At 38.7% G+C, this 15,605-nt stretch overlaps 5 non-coding genes across 5 annotated transcripts; all 5 read right to left on the bottom strand.

The window, feature by feature from the left end:
- Positions 1-824: 824 nt before the first annotated feature.
- Positions 825-897, bottom strand: TRNAV-CAC (transfer RNA valine (anticodon CAC)). The gene has a single exon. It is a non-coding gene; the product is annotated as a tRNA-Val (tRNA).
- A 1,414-nt stretch (positions 898-2,311) lies between these two features.
- Positions 2,312-2,384, bottom strand: TRNAL-UAA (transfer RNA leucine (anticodon UAA)). Its single transcript has one exon. It is a non-coding gene; the product is annotated as a tRNA-Leu (tRNA).
- Positions 2,385-5,032: 2,648 nt separating this feature from the next.
- On the bottom strand, positions 5,033-5,105 carry TRNAV-UAC (transfer RNA valine (anticodon UAC)). Its single transcript has one exon. It is a non-coding gene; the product is annotated as a tRNA-Val (tRNA).
- Positions 5,106-6,381: 1,276 nt separating this feature from the next.
- Positions 6,382-6,454, bottom strand: TRNAL-CAA (transfer RNA leucine (anticodon CAA)). The gene has a single exon. It is a non-coding gene; the product is annotated as a tRNA-Leu (tRNA).
- Positions 6,455-14,037: 7,583 nt separating this feature from the next.
- Positions 14,038-14,110, bottom strand: TRNAV-AAC (transfer RNA valine (anticodon AAC)). The gene has a single exon. It is a non-coding gene; the product is annotated as a tRNA-Val (tRNA).
- Between the last annotated feature and the right edge of the window lie 1,495 nt (positions 14,111-15,605).

Genomic DNA, 15,605 nt, shown 5'->3' with positions numbered 1-15,605 from the left:
CCTGCAAAGTAATGTCAATTAGAGACGAGTTTTCACCGCCAGGGGAAAAAAAACAAATTCGTAGCTCTGTTGGTGATGGAAGCCAAAACATCCTGTCATTCGGCAACAAAGCCAAGAACTTCATATATGGCAGGTTGATAGCACTACACTATGAAACCTGATGGAAAGTTACTGTGTATTGGCTAGCAGAGCAGAATTGTGGCTGACGGGGCCTTTTTATTGCTGAAGGAAAGTATTTTTGGTTAATGAAACATTTATAATTTTTATTATATATTTTACCAGTTTTATTCCTACAAAGGGATTTTGCTTAAATTGAAGTTTACATTGAATGTGTTACTTTTTTCTACATAGTTTAGTCGTTTGCTTTTGTATTTAAAGAAACTATATATTTTGAAACAAACAGGATTTTTATAATATGGGATTATGTTTTCTGCTAAAATGGTCAATAAAAAAGAAACCCAAAATCGTAGTTCTCTTGGTGATGGAAGCCAAAATATATTATCAGTTGGCAACAAAACCAAGAATTTCATATATTACAGGTTGATAGCAAATTACTTCAACAGCGAAAACGGCTTGTTTTTACTGGGGATTGAACCCAGGACCTTCTGCGTGTGAAGTAGACGTGATGACCACTTCACTATGAAACCTGTGAAATCCTGCAAAGTAATGGCATTTAGAGACGAGTTTTGACCGCCAGGGAAAAAAATAAATAATTTGTAGTTCTGTTTGTGATGGAAGCCAAAACATCCCGTCATTCGGCAACAAAGCCGAGAACTTCATATATTGTAGGTGGATAGCGAATCATTTCAACACTAAGAACAGATTGGTTTCACTGGGGATTGAACCCAGGTCCTTCTGCATGTGAAGCAGACGTGATGACCACTACACTATGAAACCTTTGAAATCCTGCAAAGTAATGGCAATTAGAGACAAGTTTTGACCGCCAGGGGAAAAAAAAACAAATTTGTAGCTCTGTTGGTGATGGAAGCTAAAAGATCCCATCATTCGGCAACAAAGCCAAGAACATCATATACTGCAGGTTGATAGGGTTTTATTTCAACACCATGAACAGATAGGTTTTACTGGGGATTCAACCAAGGACCTTCTGCGTGTTAATCAGACGTGATGAGCACTACACTATGAAACCTGATAGACAGTTACTGTGTATTGGCTAGCAGAGCAGAATTGTGACTGACGGGGCCATTTTATTGCTGAAGGAAAGTATTTTTGGTTAATGAAACATTTACAATTATTATTACATATTTTACCAGTTTTATTCCTACAAAGGGATTTTGCTTAAATTGAAGTTTACATTTAATGTGTTATTTTTTCTACATAGTTTAGTCGTTTGCTTTTGTATTTATGGGAACTATATATTTTAAAACAAATAGGATTTTTATAATATGGGATTATGTTTTCTGCTAAAATGGTCAATAAAAAAGAAACCCAAAATCGTAGTTCTCTTTGTGATGGAAGCCAAAATGTATTGTCATTTGGCAACGAAACCAAGAATTTCACATATTACAAGTCGATAGGAAATTACTTCAACACCAAAACAGATTGGTTTCACTGGGGATTGAACCCAGGACCTTCTGCGTGTGAAGCAGACGTGATGAAAACTACACTATGAAACCTTTGAAATCCTGCAAAGTAATGGCAATTAGAGACGACTTTTGACCGCCAGGGGAAAAAAAACAAATTCGTAGCTCTGTTGGTGATGGAAGCTAAAACATCCCGTTATTCGGCAACAAAGCCAAGAACTTTATAGATTGCAGGTTGATAGGATATTATTTCAACACCAAGAACACATTTGTTTCACTGGGGATTGAACCCAGGGACTTCTGCGTGTAAAGCAGACGTGATTTCCACTACACTATGAAACCTTTGAAAGCCTGCAAAGTAATGGCAATTAGAGACGAGTTTTGACCGCCAGGGAAAAAAAACCCCCAAATTTGTAGCTTTGTTGGTGATGGAAGACAAAACATCCCATCATTCGGCAACAAAGCCAAGAACTTCATATAGTGTAGTTTAATTGGGTATTATTTCAACACCAAGAACAGATTGGTTTTACTGGGGATTGAACCCAGGACCTTCTGCGTGTGAAGCAGACGTGATAAAAACTACACTATGAAACCTTTGAAATCCTGCAAAGTAATGGCAATTAGAGACGAGTTTTGACCGCCAGGGGAAAAAAAACAAATTCGTAGCTCTGTTGGTGATGGAAGCTAAAACATCCCGTTATTCGGCAACAAAGCCAAGAACTTTATAGATTGCAGGTTGATAGGATAATATTTCAACACCAAGAACACATGGGTTTCACTGGGGATAGAACCCAGGGCCTTCTGCGTTTAAAGCAGATGTGATTTCCACTACACTATGAAACCTATGAAAGCCTGCAAAGTAATGGCAATTAGAGACAAGTTTTGACCGCCAGGGAAAAAAAAAAACAAATTCGTAGCTTTGTTGGTGATGGAAGCCAAAACATCCCATCATTTGGCAACAAAGCCAAGAACTTGATATATTGCGGGTTGATAAGGTTTTAGTTCAACACCATGAACAGATTGGTTTTCCTGGGGATTCAACCTAGGACCTTCTGCGTGTTAAGCAGACGTGATGAGCACTACACTATGAAACCTTATGGAAAGTTACTGTGTATTGGCTAGCAGAGCAGAATTGTGACTGATGGGGCCTTTTTATTGCTGAAGGAAAGTATTTTTGGTTAATGAAACATTTACAATTTTTATTATATATTTTACCAGTTTTATTCCTACAAAGGGATTTTGCTTAAATTGAAGTTTACATTGAATGTGTTACTTTTTTCTACATAGTTTAGTCGTTTGCTTTTGTATTTATGGGAACTATATATTTTAAAACAAATAGGATTTTTATAATATGGGATTATGTTTTCTGCTAAAATGGTCAATAAAAAAGAAACCCAAAATCGAAGTTCTCTTTGTGATGGAAGCCAAAATGTATTGTCATTTGGCAACGAAACCAAGAATATCACATATTACAAGTCAATAGGAAATTACATCAACACCAAAAACAGATTGGTTTCACAGGGGATTGAACCCAGGACCTTCTGCGTGTGAAGCAGATGTGATAACCACTACACTATGAAACCTTTGAATTCCTGCAAAGTAATGGCAATTAGAGACGAGTTTTGACCGCCAGGTGGAAAAAAAACAAATTCGTAGCTCTGTTGGTGATGGAAGCTAAAACCTCCCATTATTCGGCAACAAAGCCAAGAACTTAATATATTGCAGGTTGATATGGAATTATTACAACACCATGAACACATGGGTTTCACTGAGGATTAAACCCAGGACCTTCTGCATGTGAAGCAGACGTGATGACCACTACACTATGAAACCTTTGAAATCCTGCAAAGTAATGGCAATTAGAGACGAATTTTGACCGCCAGGGAAAAAAAAAAAAAATTCGTAGCTCTGTTGGTGATGGAAGCCAAAACATCCCATCATTCGGCAACACAGCCTAGAACTTCATATATTGTAGTTTAATTGGGTATTATTTCAGCACCAAGAACAGATTGGTTTTACTGGGGATTGAACGCAGGACCTTCTGAGTGTTAAGCACACGTGATGACCACTACTCTATGAAACTTGATAGAAAGTTACTGTGTATTGGCTAGCAGAGCAGAATTGTGACTGACGGGGCCTTTTTATTGCTGAAGGAAAGTATTTTTGGTTAATGAAACATTTACAATTGTTATTACATATTTTACCAGTTTTATTCCTACAAAGGGATTTTGCTTAAATGGAAGTTTACATTGAATTTGTTACTTTTTTCTACATAGTTTAGTCGTTTGCTTTTGTATTTAAAGGAACTATATATTTTGAAACAAACAGGATTTTTATAATATGGGATTATGTTTTCTGCTAAAATGGTCAATAAAAAAGAAACCCAAAATCGTAGTTCTCTTGGTGATGGAAGCCAAAATACATTATCAGTTGGCAACAAAACCAAGAATTTCATATATTACAGGTTGATAGCAAATTACTTCAACAGCAAAAACGGCTTGTTTTTACTTGGGATTGAACAAAGGACCTTCTGCATGTGAAGCAGACGTGATGACCACTCCACTATGAAAGCTGTAAAACCCTGCAAAGTAATGGCATTTAGAGACGAGTTGTGACCGCCAGGGGAAAAAAAAGAAAAATAATTTGTAGTTCTGTTTGTGATGGAAGCCAAAACATCCCATCATTCGGCAACAAAGCCGAGAACTTCATATATTGTAGTTGGATAGCGTATTATTTCAACACTGAGAACAGATTGGTTTCACTGGGGATTGAACCCAGGACCTTCTGCGTGTTAAGCAGACGTGATGACCACTACACTGTGAAACCTGACGAAAAGTTACTGTGTATTGGCTAGCAGAGCAGAATTGTGAATGACGGGGCCTTTTTATTGCTGAAGGAAAGTATTTTTGGTTAATGAAACATTTACAATTTTTATGATATATTTTACTAGTTTTATTCCTACAAAGGGATTTTGCTTAAATTGAAGTTTTTATTGAATGTGTTACTTTTTTCTACATAGTTTAGTCGTTTGCTTTTGTATTTATGGGAACTATATATTTTAAAACAAATAGGATTTTTATAATATGGGATTATGTTTTCTGCTAAAATGGTCAATAAAAAAGAAACCCAAAATCGCAGTTCTCTTTGTGATGGAAGCCAAAATGTATTGTCATTTGGCAACGAAACCAAGAATTTCACATATTACAAGTCGATAGGAAATTACTTCAACACCAAAAACAGAATGGTTTCACTAGGAAATGAACCCAGGACCTTCTGCGTGTGAAGTAGACGTGATGACCACTACACTATGAAACCTTTGAAATCCTGCAAAGTAATGGCAATTAGAGACGAGTTTTGACCGCCAGGGGAAAAAAAACAAATTCGTAGCTCTGTTGGTGATGGAAGCTAAAACATCTCGTTATTCAGCAACAAAGCCAAGAACTCCATATATTGCAGGCTGATAGGATATTATTTCAACACCAAGAACACATGGGTTTCACTGGGAATTGAACCCAGGACCTTCTGCATGTAAAGCAGACGTGATTTCCACTACACTATGAAACCTTTGAAAGTCTGCAAAGTAATGGCAATTAGAGACGAGTTTTGACCACCAGGGAAAAAAAAACCAAATTCGTAGCTCTGTTGGTGATGGAAGCCAAAACATCCCATCATTCCCCAACAAAGCCAAGAACTTCAAATAATGTAGTTTAATTGGGTATTTTTTTTTCAACACCAAGAACAGATTGGTTTTACTGGAGATTGAACGCAGGACCTTCTGCGTGTTAAGCAGACGTGATGACCACTACTCTATGAAACCTGATGGAAAGTTACTGTGTATTGGCTAGCAGAGCAGAATTGTGACTGACGGGGCCGTTTTATTGCTGAAGGAAAGTATTTTTGGTTAATAAAACATTTACAATTGTTATTACATATTTTACCAGTTTTATTCCTACAAAGGGATTTTGCTTAAATTGAAGTTTATATTGAATGTGTTACTTTTTTCTCCATAGTTTGGTCTTTTGCTTTTGTATTTATGGGAACTATATATTTTGAAACAAACAGGATTTTTATAACATGGGAATATGTTTTCTGCTAAAATGGTCAATAAAAAAGAAACCCAAAATCGTAGTTCTCTTGGTGATGGAAGCCAAAATATATTATCAGTTGGCAACAAAACAAATAATTTCATATCTTACAGGTTGATAGCAAATTACATCAACAGCGAAAACGGATTGTTTTTACTGGTGATTGAACCAAGGACCTACTGCGTGTGAAGTAGACGTGATGACCACTCAACTATGAAAGCTGTCAAATCCTGCAAAGTAATGGCATTTAGAGACGAGTTTTGACCACCAGGGGAAAAAAAAAATAAATAAATTGTAGTTCTGTTTGTGATGGAAGCCAAAACATCCCGTCATTCGGCAACAAAGCCGAGAACTTCATATATTTTAGCTGGATAGCGTATTATTTCAACACTAAGAACAGATTGGTTTCACTGGGGATTGAACCCAGAACCTTCTGCATGTTATGCAGACGTGATAGCCACTACACTATGAAACCTGACAAAAAGTTACTGTGTATTGGCTAGCAGAGCAGAATTGTGACTGACGGGGCCTTTTTATTGCTGAAGGAAAGTATTTTTGGTTAATGAAACATTTACAATTATTATTACATATTTTACCAGTTTTATTCCTACAAAGGGATTTTGCTTAAATTGAAGTTTATATTGATCGTAGTTCTCTTTGTGATGGAAGCCAAAATGAATTGTCATTTGGCAACAAAACCAAGAATTTCACATATTACAAGTCGATAGGAAATTACTTCAACACCAAAAACAGCTTGGATTCACTGGGGATTGAACCCAGGACCTTCTGCGTTTGAAGCAGACGAGATGACCACTACACTAAGAAACCTTTGAAATCCTGCAAAGTAATGGCAATTAGAGACGAGTTTTGACCGCCAGGGAAAAAAAAAACAAATTCGTAGCTCTGTTGGGGATGGAAGCTAAAACATCCCATTATTCAGCAACAAAGCCAAGAACTTTATATACTGCAGGTTGATAGGGGATTATTTCAACACCAAGAACCCATGGGTTTCACTAAGGATTGAACCCAGGACCTTCTGCGTGAAAAGCAGACGTGATTTCCACTACACTATGAAACCTTTGAAAAAAAAAACAAAAAAAAAAAAAAAAACAAAAAGCCAGCACCAAATGTGCACTTCAGCACTAAACATTCCAAACTGTACTTATTATAAAAATTTTGAGATTTTTGGCAAAAAATTGCAATTTCTTGAGCTGCCTCGCCACGTCACGGCAAATCTCATTTGAGGCAGTCCTACACTAAAATATTTTTATAAAATGTGCCATACGGCCTCACATATGAATAGTAGAACTGCTCTCAGCAGCACTCACCCGGTCTATTTCAATCCCGTACCCATAACTGAGTCATGGCTGTGGGCGGGACAGGTCCAAGCAAATGCTGCATGAAGTAAATAGCCTGTGGACAAAGCCTGATGACTTAATGTGAACAGTCACCAACCGCCAAAATCTAGACAGATGGAATACATCCCAAATTGGGGTGCATAGCAAGGTGGAGGTCAACCACCGACCAATTCAATGAAGAAAAAACAAAAAGCCAGCACCAAATGTGCACTTCAGCACTAAACATTCCAAACTGTACTTATTATAAAAATTTTTTTTGAGATTTTTGGCAAAAAATTGCAATTTCTTGAGCTGCCTCGCCACGTCACGGCAAATCTCATTTGAGGCAGTCCTACACTAAAATATTTTTATAAAATGTGCCATACGGCCTCACATATGAATAGTAGAACTGCTCTCAGCAGCACTCACCCGGTCTATTTCAATCCCGTACCCATGACTGAGTCATGGCTGTGGGCGGGACAGGTCCAAGCAAATGCTGCATGAAGTAAATAGCCTGTGGACAAAGCCTGATGACTTAATGTGAACAGTCACCAACCGCCAAAATCTAGACAGATGGAATACATCCCAAATTGGGGTGCATAGCAAGGTGGAGGTCAACCACCGACCAATTCAATGAAGAAAAAACAAAAAGCCAGCACCAAATGTGCACTTCAGCACTAAACATTCCAAACTGTACTTATTATAAAAATTTTGAGATTTTTGGCAAAAAATTGCAATTTCTTGAGCTGCCTCGCCACGTCACGGCAAATCTCATTTGAGGCAGTCCTACACTAAAATATTTTTATAAAATGTGCCATACGGCCTCACATATGAATAGTAGAACTGCTCTCAGCAGCACTCACCCGGTCTATTTCAATCCCGTACCCATGACCGAGTCATGGCTGTGGGCGGGACAGGTCCAAGCAAATGCTGCATGAAGTAAATAGCCTGTGGATAAAGCCTGATGACTTAATGTGAACAGTCACCAACCGCCAAAATCTAGACAGATGGAATACATCCCAAATTGGGGTGCATAGCAAGGTGGAGGTCAACCACCGACCAATTCAATGAAGAAAAAACAAAAAGCCAGCACCAAATGTGCACTTCAGCACTAAACATTCCAAACTGTACTTATTATAAAAATTTTGAGATTTTTGGCAAAAAATTGCAATTTCTTGAGCTACCTCGCCACGTCACGGCAAATCTCATTTGAGGCAGTCCTACACTAAAATATTTTTATAAAATGTGCCATACGGCCTCACATATGAATAGTAGAACTGCTCTCAGCAGCACTCACCCGGTCTATTTCAATCCCGGACCCATGACTGAGTCATGGCTGTGGGCGGGACAGGTCCAAGCAAATGCTGCATGAAGTAAATAGCCTGTGGACAAAGCCTGATGACTTAATGTGAACAGTCACCAACCGCCAAAATCTAGACAGATGGAATACATCCCAAATTGGGGTGCATAGCAAGGTGGAGGTCAACCACCGACCAATTCAATGAAGAAAAAACAAAAAGCCAGCACCAAATGTGCACTTCAGCACTAAACATTCCAAACTGTACTTATTATAAAAATTTTGAGATTTTTGGCAAAAAATTGCAATTTCTTGAGCTGCCTCGCCACGTCACGGCAAATCTCATTTGAGGCAGTCCTACACTAAAATATTTTTATAAAATGTGCCATACGGCCTCACATATGAATAGTAGAACTGCTCTCAGCAGCACTCACCCGGTCTATTTCAATCCCGTACCCATGACTGAGTCATGGCTGTGGGCGGGACAGGTCCAAGCAAATGCTGCATGAAGTAAATAGCCTGTGGACAAAGCCTGATGACTTAATGTGAACAGTCACCAACCGCCAAAATCTAGACAGATGGAATACATCCCAAATTGGGGTGCATAGCAAGGTGGAGGTCAACCACCGACCAATTCAATGAAGAAAAAACAAAAAGCCAGCACCAAATGTGCACTTCAGCACTAAACATTCCAAACTGTACTTATTATAAAAATTTTGAGATTTTTGGCAAAAAATTGCAATTTCTTGAGCTGCCTCGCCACGTCACGGCAAATCTCATTTGAGGCAGTCCTACACTAAAATATTTTTATAAAATGTGCCATACGGCCTCACATATGAATAGTAGAACTGCTCTCAGCAGCACTCACCCGGTCTATTTCAATCCCGTACCCATGACTGAGTCATGGCTGTGGGCGGGACAGGTCCAAGCAAATGCTGCATGAAGTAAATAGCCTGTGGACAAAGCCTGATGACTTAATGTGAACAGTCACCAACCGCCAAAATCTAGACAGATGGAATACATCCCAAATTGGGGTGCATAGCAAGGTGGAGGTCAACCACCGACCAATTCAATGAAGAAAAAACAAAAAGCCAGCACCAAATGTGCACTTCAGCACTAAACATTCCAAACTGTACTTATTATAAAAATTTTGAGATTTTTGGCAAAAAATTGCAATTTCTTGAGCTGCCTCGCCACGTCACGGCAAATCTCATTTGAGGCAGTCCTACACTAAAATATTTTTATAAAATGTGCCATACGGCCTCACATATGAATAGTAGAACTGCTCTCAGCAGCACTCACCCGGTCTATTTCAATCCCGTACCCATGACTGAGTCATGGCTGTGGGCGGGACAGGTCCAAGCAAATGCTGCATGAAGTAAATAGCCTGTGGACAAAGCCTGATGACTTAATGTGAACAGTCACCAACCGCCAAAATCTAGACAGATGGAATACATCCCAAATTGGGGTGCATAGCAAGGTGGAGGTCAACCACTGACCAATTCAATGAAGAAAAAACAAAAAGCCAGCACCAAATGTGCACTTCAGCACTAAACATTCCAAACTGTACTTATTATAAAAATTTTGAGATTTTTGGCAAAAAATTGCAATTTCTTGAGCTGCCTCGCCACGTCACGGCAAATCTCATTTGAGGCAGTCCTACACTAAAATATTTTTATAAAATGTGCCATACGGCCTCACATATGAATAGTAGAACTGCTCTCAGCAGCACTCACCCGGTCTATTTCAATCCCGTACCCATGACTGAGTCATGGCTGTGGGCGGGACAGGTCCAAGCAAATGCTGCATGAAGTAAATAGCCTGTGGACAAAGCCTGATGACTTAATGTGAACAGTCACCAACCGCCAAAATCTAGACAGATGGAATACATCCCAAATTGGGGTGCATAGCAAGGTGGAGGTCAACCACCGACCAATTCAATGAAGAAAAAACAAAAAGCCAGCACCAAATGTGCACTTCAGCACTAACCTCTAATGAGATTTGCCGTGACGTGGCGAGGCAGCTCAAGAAATTGCAATTTTTTGCCAAAAATCTGAAAATTTTTATAATAAGTACAGTTTGGAATGTTTAGTGCTGAAGTGCACATTTGGTGCTGGCTTTTTGTTTTTTCTTCATTGAATTGGTCGGTGGTTGACCTCCACCTTGCTATGCACCCCAATTTGGGATGTATTCCATCTGTCTAGATTTTGGCGGTTGGTGACTGTTCACATTGAGTCATCAGGCTTTGTCCACAGGCTATTTACTTCATGCAGCATTTGCTTGGACCTGTCCCGCCCACAGCCATGACTCAGTCATGGGTACGGGATTGAAATAGACCAGGTGAGTGCTGCTGAGAGCAGTTCTACTATTCATATGTGAGGCCGTATGGCACATTTTATAAAAATATTTTAGTGTAGGACTGCCTCTAATGAGATTTGCCGTGACGTGGCGAGGCAGCTCAAGAAATTGCAATTTTTTGCCAAAAATCTGAAAATTTTTATAATAAGTACAGTTTGGAATGTTTAGTGCTGAAGTGCACATTTGGTGCTGGCTTTTTGTTTTTTCTTCATTGAATTGGTCGGTGGTTGACCTCCACCTTGCTATGCACCCCAATTTGGGATGTATTCCATCTGTCTAGATTTTGGCGGTTGGTGACTGTTCACATTGAGTCATCAGGCTTTGTCCACAGGCTATTTACTTCATGCAGCATTTGCTTGGACCTGTCCCGCCCACAGCCATGACTCAGTCATGGGTACGGGATTGAAATAGACCAGGTGAGTGCTGCTGAGAGCAGTTCTACTATTCATATGTGAGGCCGTATGGCACATTTTATAAAAATATTTTAGTGTAGGACTCCCTCTAATGAGATTTGCCGTGACGTGGCGAGGCAGCTCAAGAAATTGCAATTTTTTGCCAAAAATCTGAAAATTTTTATAATAAGTACAGTTTGGAATGTTTAGTGCTGAAGTGCACATTTGGTGCTGGCTTTTTGTTTTTTCTTCATTGAATTGGTCGGTGGTTGACCTCCACCTTGCTATGCACCCCAATTTGGGATGTATTCCATCTGTCTAGATTTTGGCGGTTGGTGACTGTTCACATTGAGTCATCAGGCTTTGTCCACAGGCTATTTACTTCATGCAGCATTTGCTTGGACCTGTCCCGCCCACAGCCATGACTCAGTCATGGGTACGGGATTGAAATAGACCAGGTGAGTGCTGCTGAGAGCAGTTCTACTATTCATATGTGAGGCCGTATGGCACATTTTATAAAAATATTTTAGTGTAGGACTGCCTCTAATGAGATTTGCCGTGACGTGGCGAGGCAGCTCAAGAAATTGCAATTTTTTGCCAAAAATCTGAAAATTTTTATAATAAGTACAGTTTGGAATGTTTAGTGCTGAATTGCACATTTGGTGCTGGCTTTTTGTTTTTTCTTCATTGAATTGGTCGGTGGTTGACCTCCACCTTGCTATGCACCCCAATTTGGGATGTATTCCATCTGTCTAGATTTTGGCGGTTGGTGACTGTTCACATTGAGTCATCAAGCTTTGTCCACAGGCTATTTACTTCATGCAGCATTTGCTTGGACCTGTCCCGCCCACAGCCATGACTCAGTCATGGGTACGGGATTGAAATAGACCAGGTGAGTGCTGCTGAGAGCAGTTCTACTATTCATATGTGAGGCCGTATGGCACATTTTATAAAAATATTTTAGTGTAGGACTGCCTCTAATGAGATTTGCCGTGACGTGGCGAGGCAGCTCAAGAAATTGCAATTTTTTGCCAAAAATCTGAAAATTTTTATAATAAGTACAGTTTGGAATGTTTAGTGCTGAAGTGCACATTTGGTGCTGGCTTTTTGTTTTTTCTTCATGAAACCTTTGAAAGCCTGCAAAGTAATGGCAATTAGAGACGAGTTTTGACCGCCAGGGAAAAAAAAAACAAATTCGTAGCTCTGTTGGGGATGGAAGCCAAAACATCCCATCATTCGGCAACAAAGCCAAGAACTTCATATATTGTAGTTTAATTGAGTATTATTTCAACGCCAAGAACAGATTGGTTTTACTGGGGATTGAACGCAGGACCTTCTGCGTGTTAAGCAGACGTGATGACCACTACTCTATGAAACCTGATGGAAAGTTACTGTGTATTGACTAGCAGAGCAGAATTGTGACTGACGGGGCCTTTTTATTGCTGAAGGAAAGTATTTTTGGTTAATGAAACATTTACAATTTTTATTACATATTTTACCAGTTTTATTCCTACAAAGGGATTTTGCTTAAAAGGAAGTTTACATTAAATGTGTTTCTTTTTTCCACATAGTTTAGTTGTTTGCTTTTTTATTTAAAGGAACTATATATTTTGAAACAAACAGGATTTTTATAATATGGGATTATGTTTTCTGCTAAAATGGTCAATGAAAAAGAAACCCAAAATCGTAGTTCTCTTGGTGAGGGAAGCCAAAATATATTATCAGTTGGCAACAAAACAAAGATTTTCATATATTACAGGTTGATAGCAAATTACTACAACAGAGAAAACGGCTTGTTTTTATTGGGGACTGAACCCAGGACCTTCTGCGTGTGAAGTAGACGTGATGACGACTCCACTATGAAACCTGTGAAATCCTCCGAAGTAATGGCATTTAGAGACGAGTTTTGACCGCCAGGGGAAAAAAAAAAATAATTTGTAGTTCTGTTTGTGATGGAAGCCAAAACACACCGTCATTCGGCAACAATGCCGAGAACTTCATATATTATAGTTGGATAGCGTATTATTTCAAAACTAAGAACAGATTGGTTTCACTGGGACCAGGACCTTCTGCGTGTTAAGCAGACGTGATGACCACTACACTATGAAACCTGACGAAAAGTTACTGTGTATTGGCTAGCAGAGCAGAATTGTGACTGACGGGGCCTTTTTATTGCTGAAGGAAAGTATTTTTGGTTAATGAAACATTTACAATTATTATTACATATTTTACCAGTTTTATTCCTACAAAGGGATTTTGCTTAAATTGAAGTTTATATTGAATGTGTTACTTTTTTCTCCATAGTTTGGTCTTTTGCTTTTGTATTTATGGGAACTATATATTTTGAAACAAATAGGATTTTTATAATATGGGATTATGTTTTCTGCTAAAATGGTCAATAAAAAAGAAACCCAAAATCGTAGTTCTCTTTGTGATGGAAGCCAAAATGTATTGTCATTTGGCAACGAAACCAAGAACTTCACATATTCCAAGTCGATAGGAAATTACTTCAACACCAAAAACAGATTGGTTTCACTGGGGATTGAACCCAGGACTTTCTGCGTGTGAAGCAGACGTGATGACCACTACACTATGAAACGTTTGATATCCTGCAAAATAATGGCAATTAGAGACGAGTTTTGACCACCAGGGGAAAAAAAACAAATTCGTAGCTCTGTTGGCGATGGAAGCTAAAACTTCCCGTTATTCGGCAACAAAGCCAAGAACTTTATATACTGCAGGTTGATAGGGGATTATTTCAACACTAAGAACACATGGGTTTCACTGGGGATTGAACCCAGGAACTTCTGCGTGTAAGGCAGGCGTGATTTCCACTACACTATGAAACCTTTGAAAGCCTGCAAAGTAATGGCAAATAGAGACGAGTTTTGACCGCCAGGGGAAAAAAAAAAATAAATTGTAGTTCTGTTTGTGATGGAAGCCAAAACATCCCGTCGTTCGGCAACAAAGCCGAGAACTTTATATATTGTAGTTGGATAGCGTAATATTTCAACACTAAGAACAGATTGGTTTCACTGGGAATTGAACCCAGGACCTTCTGCGTGTTAAGCAGACGTGATGACCACTACACTATGAAACCTGATGAAAAGTTACTGTGTATTGGCTAGCAGAGCAGAATTGTGACTGACGGGGCCTTTTTATTGCTGAAGGAAAGTATTTTTGGTTAATGAAACATTTACAATTATTATTACATATTTTACCAGTTTTTTTCCTACAAAGGGATTTTGCTTAAATTGAAGTTTATATTGAATGTGTTACTTTTTTCTCCATAGTTTGGTCTTTTGCTTTTGTATTTATGGGAACTATATATTTTGAAACAAATAGGATTTTTATAATATGGGATTATGTTTTCTGCTAAAATGGTCAATAAAAAAGAAACCCAAAATCGTAGTTCTCTTTGTGATGGAAGCCAAAATGTATTGTCATTTGGCAACGAAACCAAGAATTTCACATATTACAAGTCGATAGGAATTTACTTCAACACCAAAAAAAATTGGTTTCACTGAGGATTGAACCCAGGACCTTCTGCGTGTGAAGCAGATGTGATGACCACTACACTATGAAACCTTTGAAAGCCTGCAAAGTAATGGCAATTAGAGACGAGTTTTGACCGTCAGGGAAAAAAAAAACAAATTCGTAGCTCTGTTGGGGATGGAAGCCAAAACATCCCATCATTCGGCAACAAAGCCAAGAACTTCATATATTGTAGTTTAATTGAGTATTATTTCAACACCAAGAACAGATTGGTTTTACTGGGGATTGAACGCAGGACCTTCTGCATGCTAAGCAGACGTGATGACCACTACTCTATGAAACCTGATAGAAAGTTACTGTGTATTGGCTAGCAGAGCAGAATTGTGACTGACGGGGCCTTTTTATTGCTGAAGGAAAGTATTTTTGGTTAATGAAACATTTACAATTTTTATTACATATTTTACCAGTTTTATTCCTACAAAGGGATTTTGCTTAAAAGGAAGTTTACATTGAATGTGTTACTTTTTTCCACATAGTTTAGTTGTTTGCTTTTGTATTTAAAGGAACTATATATTTGGAAACAAACAGGATTTTTATAATATGGGATTTTGTTTTCTGCTAAAATGGTCAATAAAAAAGAAACCCAAAATCGTAGTTCTCTTGGTGAGGGAAGCCAAAATATATTATCAGTTGGCAACAAAACCAAGAATTTCATATATTTCATGTTGATAGCAAATTACATCAACAGCGAAAACGGCTTGTTTTTACTGGGGATTGAACCCAGGACCTTCTACGTGTGAAGTAGACGTGATGACCACTCCACTATGAAACCTGTGAAATCCTTCAAAGAAATGGCATTTAGAGACGAGTTTTGACCGCCAGGGGAAAAAAAAAAAATAATTTGTAGTTCTGTTTGTGATGGAAGCCAAAACATACCGTCATTCGACAACAATGTCGAGAACTTCATACATTGTCGTTGGATAGCGTATTATTTCAACACTAAGAACAGATTGGTTTCACTGGGGATTGAACCCAGGACCTTCTGCGTGTTAAGCAGACGTGATGACCACTACTCTATGAAACCTGATGAAAAGTTACTG

This window comes from Anomaloglossus baeobatrachus, chromosome 2 (genome assembly GCF_048569485.1).
Source record: "Anomaloglossus baeobatrachus isolate aAnoBae1 chromosome 2, aAnoBae1.hap1, whole genome shotgun sequence".
NCBI classification, from domain to species: Eukaryota; Metazoa; Chordata; class Amphibia; order Anura; family Aromobatidae; genus Anomaloglossus; species Anomaloglossus baeobatrachus.
Note: the sequence above shows the minus strand (reverse complement) of the source record. Positions and strands in the feature narration are given on the sequence as shown.